Source organism: Prosopis cineraria, unplaced genomic scaffold (genome assembly GCF_029017545.1).
Source record: "Prosopis cineraria cultivar Desert tree isolate PC_DT_omini unplaced genomic scaffold, ASM2901754v1 PC6, whole genome shotgun sequence".
Lineage (NCBI taxonomy): Eukaryota > Viridiplantae > Streptophyta > Magnoliopsida > Fabales > Fabaceae > Prosopis > Prosopis cineraria.
Genome location: NW_026555337.1, coordinates 38483159 through 38499723, shown reverse-complemented (window position 1 = coordinate 38499723; position 16565 = coordinate 38483159). Strand labels below are relative to the sequence as shown.

General features: G+C 29.8%; 1 long non-coding RNA gene and 1 pseudogene across 1 annotated transcript; both read right to left on the bottom strand.

Annotated features, from left to right (window-relative positions):
• Nucleotides 1-9749: 9749 nt before the first annotated feature.
• Nucleotides 9750-16319, bottom strand: LOC129314132 (proline-rich receptor-like protein kinase PERK10; annotated as a pseudogene).
• Nucleotides 12204-13495, bottom strand: LOC129312754 (uncharacterized). Its single transcript, XR_008593690.1, has 2 exons — nucleotides 12906-13495; nucleotides 12204-12279 (listed from the first exon to the last, which is right to left on the bottom strand). It is a non-coding gene; the product is annotated as an uncharacterized LOC129312754 (long non-coding RNA).
• Nucleotides 16320-16565: the final 246 nt, after the last annotated feature.

Genomic DNA, 16565 nt, shown 5'->3' with positions numbered 1-16565 from the left:
ATGAGGGAGGACAACTTGGATCAACTTGAATGAACTTAACAAAATATTTTTTCAATATCCCAATAAACACTTCTAGTTCACAAAATTATTTTTTCTTATAACACTGTATATTTTTACCTGCTAAGTGCTAATTCCCCAATTGACCAATGATTTTTCTTCTGTATTAATTTGTGGGAAATAAAGTCAGAACGAATCCATATGCATAAAATATTTTGACTCTCGTTGCATGCAGCCATGAAATATTAATATAGGAATTTTATAAAACAATTAGATAAACTCTCATTATCTTGAGAATATTTTAAATATGTATTAGATATACACTAATCCACCAACTTCTTGTGACAAGATTAGGTTTTGAAAATTCTCGTATGAGATGTTGATCGTCAAGAGTGTACAGGTAAAGAATTAAATGAAAAATTAATACATATTAAAACCTAGTTATAGGATTGTGCTCGATTATATTGATATATAATGGATCCTAATCAATTCATTTGAATAAAAAACTAAAGGTTATATAGCCACCCAACTTGTACCTTGTCATTATGTATTCAATCAAATTTGAATCTTTTGCCATATTTACATGTCTAATTAGGATAATGTTGATGTCTTTAATAATAAAATTTGTCCAAAAATGTCTAGAATTGCTTATATACACACGTACGTTTGTTGAGCAAGATTCAAATAAAAATCATGATAAGAAATCCAACTTAGTGTGAGAGTAAGGACTTGTTTGTTTTCTGTATTTAAAAAACTTTTTTTTAAATTGAAAAATTTAAAAACTTGTTTGGATAAGTGTTTTTTATTTAATTCTTTTAAAAATAAATATTTTAAAAAAAAACAAAAAATAGAAACAACTTCAAGTTGTTTTCATTTTATTTTTCTTATTTTTTTAAATATACTACATTTGATTATTAAAAATTATAGTTACTTTAATTAATTTTTATTATTAATCACCACCATCAACTACCTATAACTTGTACTATCAATTCATTTTTTAATTACAAAACTATTTTTTAATTGATATAACCAAATAAATTTTTATTTTATTTTAAAAAAATATTTTTTATACTGTGTTACAAAAAAATTTTTAAAAATTAAAAATAAGAACAGAAACCAAATAGACCTTAAATGAGTAATAAAAGATTCTCATCTTTAAGTAAGTGGTTGTAAATTTGATTTTCAATCCTTATATGTAGCACAAATCTAATTATTGAAAATATAATGGTTTATCATTTATCTTCAGTATCATGGAAAATATTGGCCTTTGCTCCTGGCAGAAGACATTTATTATACTCCCTTTGTTTCTTTCTTTCTTTCTTTCTTTCTTTTTTCTTTTTTGATCAATCTCCCTCCGATTCTTAATATCACACAAACTTAGCCAACTTTGCTTTTATTAACAATAGTAGTTATATTATAAAAAATATTTTAAAATATATAAATTTTCAATTTTATACTTTTCTTTGTAATTAATAATTATAATAAATTACTATCTAGAAATTCAAGTCTTAATAAATAAACAACGGATAAAATTAAAAAAAAATCATTACTCTAACTTTCTTATATTAAAGATTAAAAAAGCTTTGAAATCTTGCCTTCTACTCTTTCTGTCCCAACTTACATGACATTTTTGTTCAAAAAGTACAGACATTAATGTAATTTATTAAATATGCTTTACAATTTTATTTTATCAAAATATAAAACATTAAATAGAAAGAGAAAGTATAAGGATGGAAGCATAATATTGGAACAAGTATATTAATAAAACCTGATTTTGATTAAAGTATCATATTTTTTAAAATAACAAATTATCTCAAAAAATGTCTTATAAATTAAGACAAAGTGAGTATATATTAAAGACTAGAGAGAGTATATTCATATTCCATACACGAGAGAGATCACTAAATGCATAATTGAATTTGACAATACTTTTAATAAAGTCTGATGACACTAAATATCATCTAATTGTAGGAAAATTATAAAATAATTTAAAAATAACAGAAACATGAGAATAGAAACAAAGAAATGACGTGATGGAAGGATTGAAGAATAATGAAGCAGCCATATTGAACACGCAATTAGCAATGATAGTGAATTTGAAAGTTAATGCAAAATAATAAGCAAACAACCAAACGTTAAGATGTGAAAATTATAAAAATTGATAAACCTTTTTTGACTTAAAAATCTCAATCTTATCCTTCGAACGTGAAAGAAAAAAAAAATTAAAAAGAAAAAGACAATGATTCAGAGTGGAATTTAGGATATATTGCATCGCATACCCAAACAAATATTATTAATAATTAAGATTTCAAATGGTAGTGGTTGGATGGTGACGGTGTCATTATGTTCATGATTAGCATAAATAATATGTAATTTATCTGATGACCATAACTTGAAAATGCTGTTTAATAATATTTTGTAACCTAATTAATTACTAGGTGGTCTCTTAGTCAGGATTCCGGAAACTTCCTTCAGGGAGAGTTTAGGTTTTTTTTTTTTTCCTTTCTTTTTTTCATATAAAAATAAAGGTAAGATAATCTGAAAATTGACGATAATCATAGTACGCCACTAAGGATTTATGCAACCATGTTATCACTATAATCTCCCTTCTTTTTTATAAAAAAAAACACTTTTAAATATTATATTGAAATCAACATGAGATAATTAAATTGTTGATTTTATTTAAAAATGAAAAAAAAAAAAAGAAGGTTTAACTTCACCCATATTTAAACCCATGCTTTCCAAAAAAGAAAATTATAACATTCTCCAGCAAACTTTTAATAGAAGTAATATTGAAAAAAGTATGATAAATATCAAGATCAATCATCCCTCCTAATGTGTCTTATAAAGAGGATCGAAAGAATATTAACATTCCCTCTATTCCAAAATAATTTTCATTTTGGAGATTTGGCTTTGTTTCAAACTAATTGTCATTTTAAGTTTTCTATAAAACATTAATTATTATATTAACAATTTTTCCTTGCACGAAGTGTATATCAATGATGATTAAGTGTTTATAATAAATGAAGGTATTTAAGTAAAACCACCAATGAATTTTTGTTAAAATTTAGATTATTTATTGGCTGAATGATAAGTCACTTTTATTCATATTTTATGAAAAAGTAAAATTTTTATACTTCATATAGAAAATCTGATAGTAAACCTTGTAAATATTTCATTATTATAAATCCAGTCTTCAAAAATCGTTTTAATTTTTTTTAAATGTGATTTCTTCCACTTAATGAAGTAATCCTTGGTGGTTTAACTTACCTTTTTTTTTTTTGAGAATGTGAATTCTTAGATGTGATGCTTTGTTCTTACTCTCTTTTTTTCTTTTATTTTTTTTTATAAATTGTCCCTTTGAGAAGTTGAGGACTTTTCCACGGAAGCTATTAATTTTGGGGCTCTGGTAAGAAACCAGCAACCAGAATTGGTCCTACACGTTTTGGGTTTGTTGACAAATTTACCAAAAATCCCAACAAAATCTGACGGCAGAAATTGAAAGTCCTAATCATTTTCAAACGTTAATCTAAGATTACATTCAAAATTAAACAAAATACTTTCATCATGCATTTGCAGCCAATGATTAGTCCCATTAGAATTTTTTGGCCGAAAGTTAGTCCACATTGAATGACCGCAAATTGCAATACAAGTCATCGCAGTTTTAATAATCTTAATATTTAATAATTCCAAAAGTAAATACAAATCATATATTTAGATAGCACTAGGAACTAACGGTAACCAATCGAAACCTGATTTTAATTTTTAAGAGAATCGAACTTAGGGTCTTCAAAACAGACATATTTGCAGATAGGGCCCCAATAATTCTTATATGACTCTATTGGCCCAAGGATCACCCTTACAATTAAGTTCATTGTTGAAATTAGAGCTGGTGATCGAGGCAGGCCAAACTTATTCAAATCGGCTTGAAATATTCTATTCTCTTAAAAAAGCCTATATATTCAAGCCCGACGCTAATTTTGTTTGGTCGCGTTCGGGTTTAGCCAAAATTGCCAAATCTATTATAGGTTGAAAATTTTATAGGTCAGGCTTAAAGTATAATATCCTCGTAAAAAAAGCCATATAGCCAAGCCAATCCTAACTTTTTTCGGACAGGTTCGGGCTTAGCCTGAATTATCGACTCTAATTGAAATGACCTAATTACCCCTGACATCTTCTTCTTGCACTTATGCTTTGAGTGACAAATTTTTGAGTTGGTAATTAAAGCAAAGTGGCCTTATTTAAATCAAGCTTAAAATATCATATCTTTTAAAGAAATTTATATAATTAGACCCAACCTTAAAATCTAACCCAAATTACCCACCCCAAGAAATTTAAGTGAAATGGGGCGGAGAGGATGAAATCCCATGGGAAGATTTCAACGCTTTGATTGGCTGAAGGCTAAGGGATTTCAACGCTTCATTTCATGACAAATTAAGATGCACCCAAATCCATGTCAGTAGAAGGGAGTCGCTTCTGACCGCACCAACTTCTCTGTAATCCAACGTTCGCTATCTGAAAATTCCATCTCTCCTTCGTAATTTTTTACTCTTCTTTGCCAAATTGAAATTTTGCAGCATCTTGATTTTTATGGTAATATTCTTAGATCATACACCTTGCTCTTCCTTCTATTTTGTTATAAATATTTTCACTGATCATGCACTGTGTATGTAAATAGACCTTTTGTTATAAATAAATGCATTTTAATTATTATTTATTGACCTTTTTGTTGTAAATTTTATCTAGGTTATTTGTATATTTTATCTTGCAAATTTCAAGTTGAATATAGTTATTGACTTTATGTATATATCAAACTTGAAATTTGATACAAAATTTCATATTGGTACTTGTTTCATTAAAAAGGTCAATACCACAATAAAATTATACAAATCTGATGTACATTTTTATGTTAATTTAATAAAAGCAAGTTGTTATTTATGAATATTTTTGTTGTAAAATTTTTTTGTCATTAATGTAGGTGATCAAATGTCAAAACCACAAGCCTAATAAATGAATATTTCATTCATAATAATTGGATTTTAATTCTTATTTATAGATTTTTTTTTATAACTTTTATTTAGGTAACTTGTAAAAAAATACGCCACAATATTTGCCCTATCATTTACATTTTACAACAATGACAAGAAATAAATGCTTAAATATTGACAAGCACAAGCTTAGATGTTCACAAGTGAAAATCCATATATTCACAAGCCAATAATTAGAATTAACAAGTTTATATGTTGACAAAATTTAGAAATTGACAAGCAGATGTTTGAATAATGATAAGTACATATTCAGATATTTACAAGTCAATGTTTATAATTTATATTTTACACTCTACAATTATTAAGTGACCTAAAGTCAAAAAATAAATAATTATTTGTCAATATGTGAATTAAAAGTTGTTAATATTTGAATATCTCATTGTAAAATTACAAATTTTTACTTGTTACTTTATGAAGCTTGACTTATCAATATATGAATTTTTACTTGTGAATATCTAAACCTATATTTATTAATATTCAAACATTTACTTATTAATTTTTTAACTTTACCAACACATGAACTTGTCAACTCAAAATCTTGGCATGTCTATATATTTACTTTTATTTATGAATATCTAAACCTGTACTTATTAATATTCAAACATTTACTTATTAATTTTTGAACTCTGTCAATACACGAATTTATCAACTTTAAACATTGGCGTATCAATATATGAACTTTTACTCATAAATATCTAAACCTAGAACTATAATAACAATAAGCTTTATGATTGTGGATTCTATCTTTCTCCGGATAATTCCTCCCTCGACAGGCACGCAATTTCCTGCACTCCTTTTCATCCTCGTCAGTTTGTTAGTGGTCATATATGAAATGTAAATTCAGATTCAACGTGTTATGCCACGAGAGAAGAAGATAACAAAAAGTAGAGCCAATAATTTGAGTTAACCCGAAACCCAATTGAAAAAAAAAAATTAAAGACCTGCTAAATTATATAAGCTTTTTTTTTTTAAAAGAATATGATATTTTAAACTTAACTTAAATTGAACCCAACCTGAATTAGTTTGACTATTGAAATTTGAAGCTCTATATGTATATAGAGTTAATAATTTTAACAAAGCCTGATGAGCCAGCTGGAACCTGATTGAAAAAAATTAGGGCCAAATTTGACTATATAAAGTTTTTAAAAAGACATGATACTTTAAGTCCGACCCAAATAAACTTGATCCGCCTAAATTATCGACTTTGACAAAAAGAAAAAATGATAAAAATCCCAAAGCCTTTAACCTTGAGCTGGTAATTTGAACCAAACCCAACGAATCAGCCAAAACCCACCCAAAAAAATAATAATTTTTAAATGTTCAAGCCCATCCTAACCGACCTGGATAAGCCTAAGAAAAAGTATATAAAATATAATAAATATTAATTAATTCTTTAAATTTCATGTCATTTTATACTAAAAAAATCATATATTTAAGTGTATTACTATAATTATTTTTAAAAAAAATCAAAAATATTTATATTTTCATATTTTTATTATTTTCAACCAATAAAATATCTCAAAATAATATTTAAAATATATTTTAATATTGGCTTTTATATTTTAAGACCTAATTTTCAAAAAAAAAAAATTAAGTCCTGTAATCATTTATGTATCAAAAAATATATTTTATATTTTTATAAAATAAGATAATTAATTTTAAAATTAAAAATAATTTTAAAAATAAAATTTGGACATATACAAATTTTTGTCTTTACTATTAGATAAACATAATAAATAGAACGATATTCTTGAATAATTATTTGGTTATCATTCACACCAGACTTGGTTAAAAATTAAGAATAAATTAAAGTAAATGTCCCTTGTATATAAGGGTTAAATAATATAAAAAGTTAAAGAAAAATAATTTAAAAAAATAATATTTTACTCATAAATGATTTTGCTTTATATAATAAAGTTAATGAGCAAAATAGACCCTAAGACCGGAAGTATTGCCTGAAAAGCACCTTCAACCCTGAACTCTTAAAATATATAAAATAAATTCTAAACTTTTAAATTCATAACAAATGAACCCTGACCGTTAATTTTTAAACACCGTTACTATTCATGCAGGTACTGTTCACCGTGAGGCCTAATCAATACTAATGTGTCATTATGAATTAGAGCCACAGATCCTAAATTATTATGTTAGTAACATTTTGAATCCTAAACTATTATGTTAGAAGCATTTTAGATCCTAAACTTTAAAATTTTGAACAAATTATCTCCACTATATAAAACATTGACTATTATGCAAACCAAATTAATCTCAGCATGATTCACCACGATAAATGCATAGTTAGCCATGATAAATGACCTATAATTTTGTGAAATAAACTTTTTTGTGCCTTTTTTTATAATATTTTCCAAACGATTGGTATCTCATACTCTCGTATACTCTATAACTCTAATTTAATATTATTTCAAATAATATATATTTATTTAATGGTGAAAACTTGCAATTCCTTTTGATAAAAAGTTTAAATATTAGATAATTTTAATTAATTGATTAATTTGAGTTTTAAATTCATTGATGAAATCATCGACTTTCGCATTCATTGTCTATAAAATCCGATGATACTTAAACTTCTTTTCAAATATGATCCCAAATTTTCATCATTAAATAAATAAACATTATTCAAAATAAAAATAAATTAAAGTTATAGAGTATACGAAAACATAACATGCCAATCGTTTGAAAAATGTTGCAAAAAAAGGAAACAAAAAATGTCATTTCACAAGATTATAGATCATTTGACACGATCAACAACATAGTCACCGCAACAAACCATGCTAAAACTAATTTGATTTACATAATAGTTAACGTCCTATACATAAACAATAGAAATAATTTGCTCAAAATTTCAAAGTTCAAAATCTAAAACACTATTAACATAATAGTTCAAGCTTCAAAATGATAATAATATAATAATTTAAAATCTATGACGTTAATTCACAATGACACATCAACATTAACTAAGACCTACGGTGAACAGTATCCGCATTAATAGTAATGGCGTTAAAAAATTTAACAGTCAAGATTTATTTTGCCACGAATTTAAAAATTTTAAATTTTATTTTACATATTTTAAGAGTTCAAAATTAAAAGTGCTTTTCAAGCAATACTTCAAGGTTTATTTTGCTCATTAACCCTATATAATATAATGATGATTATTTTTCTCATACTATTAAGAATAAAAAGTATAATTTATCGAAAAATTATTAAAAACTTCAAAATAATCAAGACAATTAGTTTAAATTAATGGTCCAACTGTAATTGAATTAAGATCAACTTGATAATAACTAAAATAATATAATTTAATTGAAATATATAAAATATTTATATATGACCATAATAAAAAAAATATTTAAACAACTAAAATATTAATTTATAAATACTAAAAATATTAATGAATAAATTACATGTAATACAATAAAACAGTAACAAAATTACTTAAGTATAAAATTAATGAGTTATTATTTTTTATTTTATTTTTTAAAACTAAAATAATATTTTTTCTTAACAAAATTATTTAAGACCAAATAAGCCTAAAAGTGCTAGGATCAAACTTGACTATATGAATTTTTTAAAAATAATATGATATTCTAAGCCCGACCCTTTTGGTCTGGTTGAATTACTGACTCTACTACAACCAATCAAAGCGTTGAAATCTTCCCATGAGATTTCACCCTCGCCACCTCATTTCGCTTAAATTTGCCACCCAAAGCAAAAGTGGATGCCGCCATTAACCAAACTCCAAATCTAAGGCTTTCACAAGTCTATGAAAGCGAGAGATTTTTTGTATTGTATATCATGTGTCCCACCACTGCATGTCAGAAGAGGAAGATAGGGAAGAAGAGGGAAGAAAATGCCAGGTAACTAGGTCATTTCAGCAATGAACACAAACGAGGATAGGGAAGAAGAGGGAAGAAAATGCCAGGCAACTAGGTCATTTCAGCAATGAACACAAACGAGGTCCTTAAGCCTGCAGAGTCATCAAAATCAACCCATTTTGAGGGCCCTAAGTGCTATACTCCCTAATTTTTAAGTTTCAATAAAAATTTATTATAGTACTGGAAATTATCAAACCAAATTTCAACTTAAAAACACGATGCACGATAATTTAAAAAATTAAAAAAAAACCCCATGGGGTTTATCCGACACGATACAGTATATGGAGAATTATATTGAAGTTCAACACATAAAAATTAATTACTATAATATCCAGTGACAATTAAACTAAGAAAATTGACAACCGCAATATCCAATGACAACTGAACCAAAGAAATTGACAACTAATTTTACTATCAATTTCCTTAATTTAATTGTCACTAAATCTTATAGTAATTAATTTACATGTGTGGGACCTGAATTTAATTCTCCCTACATTATACTTTTTGCATTTCATGATATGGATCACATATTTTACTATTTAAAAAGATTATTTATATTACTATATTTTAATTAAATTATTTAAAAAAGAATAATATTTTGGTTTATCGTTATAAATATCTATATAGCACTTGTTCAGAACTCAAAATACTCATGCTAATCCTATCAAATTTTGAAAATCATCACATTCGATGTATCATGAAATATCGCATCCAGCACACGTACCCGTATCATGATATATCGATGCTTTAGTGTCTATGCAGTCAAAGAAGATTGTGGCTGCAGGTGGGCAAAAAGAAAATGGCTCCAAAGTTCAGATTCAATTGGCATATATTCTTTCAGAGTCACCAAAAGGGAATTAATTAACCTATGCACTATAGGCGTTTGAGTCTTAGAATTATCTACACCGAGTCAATTTATTTTTACCTACTTTAAAAGTCAAAAAAGACATCTCAAACAGGATCACACATTAGCTCTCATTTTTCTCTAGGCATCTGTGAATGCCTGACTAGATAAAATGTGCACCTCCAAGGCAATGTTTGGTACATGGAAAAATGTTTTCAAGAAAGTAAATGAGAAATGTACCTAGAAAGGAAATAGGGTAGGTGCATTTCTCATTTTCTTTCTAGAAAATATTTTTCTATCTACCAAACATTATATAAACTTCTCTTGAGCTCCCTTACTAATACAAGTTTTTTGATTTGGTAGTTCAAAGGCCACAGGCCAACACTTCATTTGAACAATCATCAGAAGTCACTTTATGCCAAGTAACTACACAAATTCACATTGGACCATCATGTGATTACCAAATCAAAAAATCTGGTTTTGTAAGGGAGCTGAAGTAGAGGAATTCTAAAATGTGCCATTTACAGTTGGTTAACAAATATTGGAGGTAACAAATCATCAATGTACCAGTTGTGATTTGCCAAAGAGGATCTGCCTCTGCCGGTTCAGTCATCGATGCCACCAGCAGCAAAGTCAGTAAGGTCAGTTCCCAGCAGCCGCATCATTTCTGAGCTGATCAACAGGTGAAGGAAGCAAAAGCCTAAGCCTACTTCTGTACCTTGTAATTCTTTGTAACCGTTCTTCCCTTAATCTATAAGCAGGGACAATACAGTATGTCAGTTCACGCATGATATATCAACTTCCTTCTAGTGAACAATGAAGACTAGAGATTTGCTAGTAAAAAAACGCCCTTCTATTAGTATCCCCTTGGGAATTGGGATCTTGCCAATAGGAACATCTAATCATCAATGTCAATAGACAGTGTATAGGAAGCCGCACTAGTTACAAACATGGAACAATATATAACCCATTTTATAAACCCTGTGTACCGCATGAGAAAAGTGTCCAGTTTAATTTGAACACAAAAATAGTAGCCATTATACCCATTTAAAGGTTAGCCTTTTCAAAAAAGACCCAAGTATTGCCATCTATATTTTTCATCCATTCAAGTCTGCATGCAATCATGCATTACCAGCAGAACAATGACACCCTGGAGTTGGTAAAAGCATTAAGAGTCTTAAGTTAATCAAAAGGAAACTAGATCTCCGGAGACATAAAAAATTGGTCTGAACGAAGCGGAAGGATGGGAATATTTATATGAAATCTAAATCTATTTAAGGAGATTTAAATCACAAAATGATAAAAACGACCGTCTTAAATTACATTACTCATGTCACAGAACTAAACCTAAAAACTCGTAAACGTCTTGGGTTAATTGTTGCATCTAATTTAGAAGATTTTTTGTTGAGTCTCAACTTTCCTTTTGCAACTAGTTTACAGGGGAGCACTAAGGATTATAAGTATTTAGATCACCAATAAGGGTAAAAAAAGATTTTTTTTTTTTTTTTTTTTTATTTTTCAGTCAAACCCACGTAAAGGGCTACAGTCTATAAGTAGTTGATATCAACATAGATAGAAGTTAAACAATAATTATGTCCATATATCCAGATGAGTAAAAATTTACAAATATTTATATAAATATAAAAACATGTTTATATATTGGTAAATATGTAAAAGCATACAAAATCCTTAATAGAATGATACTGAACGATTGATCTACAATGTACAAAGTGAAACACCAAAATGCTGCATTAACAATGGTATTTTATAAACACTTATTTAATGAGCAATTTTTGTGTTATGCTTATATACGCCATCAGTAGGAAATATTGTCAGAAGAACCTCAAATGGCATGAACTCTAGTATAGAATCACTTAGCAAGCACCAGGATCACAAAATTGCCAACATAAGAATTTGCTGAGTGTTTTCCTGACTATGCTAGTTTCAACTGCACCTTTGTGTGCACACACACACACATATATATATATATATATTAACTCCACCACATATTGAGCCAAACACAAGAAATAACTAGCTGATCAATGAATAAACTAGAAGTTGAAAAGGAAAAAACTTACCGTGCTCGAACCTTTTTTGCACGTTGGATATGTCCCTTCAAAAGATCTTGCGAAGATAACTGCTCATTAAGATTCTCATCCTGAAAATAGAAATGGGTCTGTACACCTCAGATGTTCAGAATAATAAGATAAATTTCTATATAAAATATGAGTAGAAGATTTTTTATTTATTTTTTATTTATTTTTTATTTTTTTGAAAAGAGGCATAAGTGTAAGACAATACTGAAGAAACAGCAATTTTCCATGTAAAACTTTCTCTTTAACAACATTTGAATTATTGAATATACAAAGTTAACCGGATAAACCAACCTCTTCCATCTTATCTCCTACTTCATCTTCTTTGTTTTTGCCATATGACCAGCCACCACCGATGCAGTCAATGGTTTGGGAAGTAACTTCATAACGTCCTCTTGTTGTAGCTGCCCAGCATAGGTAAATGTAGCATAAGAACACATTGACATTATATGAAGCATAAAAGTAATCAATTAATCACCATGACCATAAGTCACTGGCAATAATACTTCTAAAAATGCAATGACAAAATCACATAGAAGAAAAGCATAATTGCCACAGTTAAAGTTTAAACTAGCATAGTCAGGAAAACACTCAACAAAAGGGCCAAATGCAGCAAAAACACTTCAGTTGTGACAAGCAGTGTTTGATTGGATAACAAAAACAACTTTCTCTGAAGATAAGCTCCTTCAGCTTATTTCCACAAGCTTCTAATTGATGCTTCTCTGGGAAAGCTAATTCACATTCAAATTAACTTATAGTACTTGTCCAATTATGTGCAGTTCAGGTTGGATAAAAAACAAATTGACACGTCGAACCAATGAAAATTGACACCCTAAAACCCCAGAAATCATGGGTGGTGAAGAGCTCTTTGATGCTTTAAAACCCCTTTCTCTTAGCCCCCCTCATCCCTCCTTTTTGCTTCTCTACTTTAACACACCAGTTCAAATTTGGTCCGCTATAAATGAAAGCCTCAGCACAAAATCATGAAAAACAAATGACACATATTAGAGCGATAAGGGTATTTTATTACCATTAGAAGCTATTCAGTTTTATCAATGGGTGGTAGCTCACTAAATGGTTCATTAGTTCTGTAGAACTCGGTAAAAGCTGCAGGTCAAAAACTAATCCTTCATTGGAGCACTATACTCTACTTCCCATCTCCCTTTCATTCTTCCGACAACATCAAAAATAATAAAAACATCACATGGCCGTGTGGAACAAAGATAATAATGAATGTTTACTAATGTATAGCATTAAAATAACAAGACATTATATAAATCACGACTTCATTGAGACATCAAATTTTTGAAAATACAAGCCTCCCCAGCTCAAACTTAGTGAGATCAATGACAGCGTTTTGTACAGCATTTATAACTTTGATTGCACAAGAATTTGATGAAGTTAATTGGCACCAGCTCATTCCATTTTTGTATACTGTCAAAGAATAGATAGTGTCACGTAAGGAGAACCACTAACATTTCCTGTAACTTGTTTTGACAATAAAACCTGATGAATCTAGACTAATAAAGGCATACCCAGTTGGTCAATATTACATGGTTGAGCTCTCAACTAGATGCCAAATCATTTTTGAAGAAAAAAATAAACAATCTATGGCATAAATCAAACCTGAGTTTCGTCATTTACACCATTCTTCAACCATGATCTACAAAGTGCATAAGAGATGAATCCTCTGTAATTCTCACCTGAAGCGTTGAAACATTATTCAATTAGCATGATGTTCAAAAACACCAAGACAGAAAGCGAAGATATTATCACGTGCTGTCTGTTCAAGTGTTCAAATTAACAATACCAGAAAACATTCCAACAATCCTATTGGACAATGAGGAGATCAGGATTTGGAAATACATTAATTTTTTGTATCTGTAAACTGTAAATCATCAATATGGATATATCATGGCAAAGTAGAATAAGTAACAAAATAACTTACCATTTATTGATGTGACTCGTTTTCATAACCAACTGATTTGCTTTTTAAAGCTGTTATTATATATATATATATATATATATATATATATATCCATGAAACTACTGGGAATTGAGGCAAGTTATAAATTATAGGTACAGAAAATAACATTTTATTTAGAATTAGAATTGAAAATTAATATTTTGAATTACTTTGTTTTATTTGAACTATGCTGTCTTTTATTAGAACTGGAGGCAGCCTTTTAATGACGGTTCATTGTGTTTTATAAAAGCCTCTCTCCACCATAGTTCTCTCTGTTTATTGCCCCTCCCTCAGATTTTTTTCCTGTCTCTTCCTCCCTCCCACATCCTTCCATCTTGTGTTCTGTGTCATTCAATTCCTTATAAATTATTCCATAATTCAAACCTTCCATGACAGAATGCAGAAATATCAATTTTGGAAATAATATTAAAGTAAATATTATGGTTTTCTGCTTGATTATACTATCAAAACAAACTATTACTACAGTTCTATTATAATTATTCAGTTAGAAATTTGTTTAACCAAAGGGTTTTTAAATCATTTTTCTTCAGGGTCAGAATTTTAAGACCCGTTGTAATTGAATTTAATACACTAGTTCAATCCTCACCCAGAGTAGTAAATTAGCAATATCTAGATCCAATATACTCTTAACCTGTGCCTCTTTTCCATACTTCCCATCACTACATGTTTGCTTCTACATTAATTCAACAGAAGTACATAATTATTTTATTTTGCTAACATAATGAATTACAACAAATACATTAATGAAATAAAATTAAGTATAAGAGAATCTTTAATCATCTTTATATTCTGATGCACTACACAGGCAAGTAGCATCTCCTGTTGAGCTACATATATCTATTGAGGACAAGAATCAAACCATGGATAAACAAGGGGAAAACTTAATATGGTTGATGAAAGATTATTAAAAACAGATCTGATGAAATTTGACAAATTTCCGACAAGCAATTACAATCAATTGAGATTCATTACAGAATTTCCTATTATCACAAATCAAATATAAATGAATTTATTAGGATTCTTGTTCTAATCTTTTTAACTTAAGCGGTTTATAATGCATAGCCTCTAAGAGAAGATACTGAAAGATGAGTACTCACTTTTCTATCTCTGACGATGGTAAAAGCATCTTCCCTGCTTCTCTCCCTAAGTAACACAACAAAATGCCATCAATTTTACAGCATTACAAGAAGAAAATATGACAGAAGGAAATAGCACACATAACATCATTTGCATATCACCTGGTATCTTTATAGCCATTGGTAGACCGAGGAGCAGCCTAAATCAAAAGGGATGAAACATTTTCAAATGCGCTAATTTTGGTACAATAAAAAATGTCAGCTTAATTGAAGCTTCTTATCTAGAAGCTAAATAGCCCACAGGAGATATTCGTTCAGAGCAAGATATTTTGACTGTGTCCACCCTCAAATTCATGCCAATTCGCAATTCTTAAGAATTATAGCATTTGATCATCGGACTAAATTTGTATATGTAACAGATAGCGAAGTGTGTGTGTGTGTGTGTGTGTGTTGCTCTTCCAGTGAGCAATCTTTTGCAACCATTTAACATAATTCAAAATTCTAAGGCATAAGAATCCACAGAAACCATAGTCCATTAAACTAAAAGCCCGAACATCTCCAAACCTTCGGGTGAGCAGGAACCGGAACGCCCTTAATGGGGCCAGGGCCAGCGCCTCCAGCCAAACCCAGATGAGTGTACTGCATATTGGGAGGCCTCGCCATATGCAAGGGGTAATTCAGATGATAATCTAAATGAGGCGAACCCATGGGCCGAACACCATGGGGAAACACCAGAGAATGAGGCGGTGGGTAAACACCGGGGTTCGCCACAGTGACCATTTGATCGGTGGATAAAGGTCGAGCACCTTTGGGAATAAATCCACGGCCAGAAGAGGCCACAGGGTAAAGAACACCCTGAGGCACAGGATCATGGGTTTTGGGCAACTGAGAATTGGAATGAGGGTTTTGTGCCCTGATGGGGAGCGATTGAGGTGCGTAGAAGGGTTGAGGTGAGTAAAGATGAGAGTTATGGAGTTGTATGGGAGGAGGTTGAGAAAGCTGAGATACAGGTCTTGATAATGGCGGTGGACTCGTCAAAGGACGAGCAGGCGCCATTGTCGTGGCGGCCGCAACGGAGGTTACAGCCGTTGCAGCAGATGAGGAGGTCGTTGAGGTGGCGGCGGGGGCGGCGGCGGAATTGGGATCTACGGCCATGGCGGGGGAGGGGGATGGAATTATTTGAAAATTTTTCAAAGTTGTATTGTGAGTGACGTCAAGTTCGCAGTAGAGAGAGACTTGTGAAGGAAGGAAGAGAGAGAGCAATAGTGTTACTGTTAATCAACCTCCTTCACACTAAAACCCTAAAAAAAGGAGGGAACGCAAATTAAAAAGAGGGAAAAAGGTGACGACGATAATGGAAGGAAGGAAATGGAAACTTGAAATTTGGCATTTTCTGATCATAATCGGCGGTTAAATTGGTAACCGATGTTTGAAGTTTGAATTTATGACTCGGGCCGGTAATTATGGCTCAATTCAATTATCAACGGGAACAATGACATTAAAGTCTTAAAATTCAGAATTCGTAACAATTAAATCCTGACCAAATTTCTTAAATTTAATTATAAACAAGATATTTAAATTTAAACAAAGTCTCAGTTTATAATTGTAATTTATATTTATAAATGTT